Below are 2,945 nucleotides of genomic sequence, written 5' to 3' on the forward strand. Positions count from 1 at the left end.
GGTGACAAGGCTCCAACTAGGCATTTTGGCCACCAAGTTATACCTCTAGTAACAGGAATGGGTTACTCTCTGTTGAGTCATCAACCAAAGGGTCCTATAGAAATTCTCAACCATCACAGGCCAATGCCAGGACTATTGGTTGGTCTACACAATCTGATGTTAAGGACTGATTTCTGAACGTAACTTTTCTGTCACCACAGTGGAATAGTTGAGCTGGAGTCTAAGTATACTCTTCACCCTAGTAAACAGAGTTCACAAGACTGGAAGGTAACCTGCATGCTACTGGAGGACAAAGGTAATCCTCAATATCTGTCAGCTACAAACCCTGCAACCTACAAGAACACCTACAAGGCAGCTCACAATCATCTTCAAATCTAATTATTGGCGATCCAGAACCCTCTTGTACCTTCACAGGCCCAGACATGCACACAGTGTACACACATACACATAAGCAAAACATACATAAACATGAAATAAACATAGTCTTTCAATAATAATGGATTTACAGGTATGTAATATACTCATGTACTAAGTTCATTCTTTGAAAGTATACAATCTAGTAGTGCTTTCTTAGTATGCCATTAAAAATATGCACCCATCACTTCATTTATTTTAAAAACATATTTATCTTTGAGCAGAAAGCCTGTGGCCATGAGAAGTTACTTTTTATTCCTCCAGACCCTACACCCTATCAATTTGTTAGCTACCAGCTCAACTTATCCCTCTTTGATGACAGAAGTGTTACCTCCAAAAATAGAACCTTAAAATCAGGTTGTGAAGAGCATCAACACAATAGCCTTCGCAATAGCCCATGATATATAGGGGTTTCTGTGAGTCCCTTTGGTTAATGAGTAAACAGGCTGTAACTGAATCTAACTTCTGCTTTATGGCTCTCATTCTGTTTGGTTTTCTTCTTATCGTGGCTGCTGTTATTAGTTGATTTCTGGTTTTTGGTTTGGGGGGGTGACTTGTTTGATTGATTTTCAAAACAGAGTATGTGTGTGTGTGTGTGTGTGTGTGTGTGTGTGTTTAGCTTTGGATGTCCTGAACATAGCTCTGTAGAGAAAGGTGGCCTCAAACTCATGTAGACCTACATGCCTCTGCCTCTTGAGTGCTGGGATTAAAGGTATGTGCCATCACCACCCAGCTCATTCTAGGCATTTAATAGAAATGAAATCACCTAATATAGAAATACCTCCTGTTTGGGTGTTTGGATTCTTTCACAAAGTTTAATGTTTGTAATGTTTATTCATGATATAGGATAGTATTAATACCTCTTTCCATACCAAGATGCTAGTCCATTGGATTAATATACCCATTCATCAGTCGTTATTATTTGGGTTTCTCCCTTTTATCTTTTATAACTCCTGTGCACATTCAGGTGCTTGAAGTGTTCCATTTTATATTTACAGTTCCAACAATAATATAGATGGTTCCTATATACTCTCACATGTGCTCTTGCACTTGTAGATGCTAGACAAGTACTCCACCCCTGACCTACATGCTCTACATAGAAATATATATACATGTATACTATTATACTGTTATATAAAATGATAAAGCTATAACAATATGTATGAAATATATTTGTCAACTACAGCCCACTGTGCTATGAACTGATCTACTATAGTCTTTATTAAATAACTCGATAAAATATTCACAAAGTGAATTCAGGAACACCTCAAAAACACCATCCATCATGATCAAATAGGTCTAATCCCAGGGATGCAGGGATGGTTCCTTTTACAAACTCTCACCAAAGTATTCTGCCATATAAACAAACTAAAAGAAAAAAATCAGGGATTGAGGATGGAGTAGGAACTGAGGGAACAGCTTCAGTTTCATGAAGTCTCGTTTGTTAATTTTTATCTTAAAGCCTGAGTCACTGGTGTTCTGTTTAGGACATTGTCTCCTGTACCAGTGAGTTCAAGGCTGTTTCCCACTTTCTCCTTCTATTAATTTAGTGTATCTCTCATTACAATGAAATCTGTAATCCACCTGGACTTGAGTTTTGTGCAGTGTGATAAGTATGGGTCTATTTGCATTCTTCTACATGCAGACATCCGGGTAGTTCAGCACCATTTGTTGAAGATGCTTTATTGTTTTGCATTGTATGATTTTTGTATTCTTTGCCAAATATCAAGTGTCTGTAGGTATGTGAGTTTATTTCAAGGTCTTTGACTTAATTCCAAAGATTAACCTGACTGTTCTATATCAATCCTATGTAGTTTTCATCACTATCGCTCTGTAGTACAGCTTAAGCTCAGGAATGGTGATACCTCCAAAAATTCTTCTATTGTCTGGGATTGTTTTAGCAATCCTGGGATTTTGGTGTTCCATAGGAAGTTTAGAATTTCTCTTTCAAGATCTGTAAAGAACTGTGTTGGAGGTTTTTTGTTTGCTTGGTTTTTTTTTTGTTTTGTTTTGTTTTTAAAATTTTATTTGCTTATTTAATGTATATGAATACACTGTAGCTATATAGATGGTGGTGAGCCTTCATGTGGTTGCTGGGAATTGAAGTTTAGGACCCTGCTTGCTCTGATCATTGCTGCTAGCTACAGCCCAAAGATATATTTATTATTAATAATATGTACACTGTTACCGTTTTCAGACACACCAGAAGAGGGTGTCAGATCTCATTATGGGTGGTTGTGAGCCACCATGTGGTTGCTAGGATTTGAACTCAGGACCTTCAGAAGAGCACTCAATGCTCTTAACCATTAAGCCATCTTCCAGCCCATGTTGGAGTTTTTATGGGAACTGCATTTAATCTGTAGATTGCTTTTGGTGAGGTGATCATTTTCACTGTTAATCCTACAGATTCATAAGCATGGGACATCTTTCCATCTTCTGATATCTTACTCACTCTCTTTCTTCAGAGACTTGAAGCTCTTGTTTTTTTTTTAAAGATTTATTTTATTTATTTTATGTGTACACTGTAGCTG

This window comes from Mastomys coucha, unplaced genomic scaffold (assembly GCF_008632895.1).
Source record: "Mastomys coucha isolate ucsf_1 unplaced genomic scaffold, UCSF_Mcou_1 pScaffold13, whole genome shotgun sequence".
NCBI lineage: Eukaryota > Metazoa > Chordata > Mammalia > Rodentia > Muridae > Mastomys > Mastomys coucha.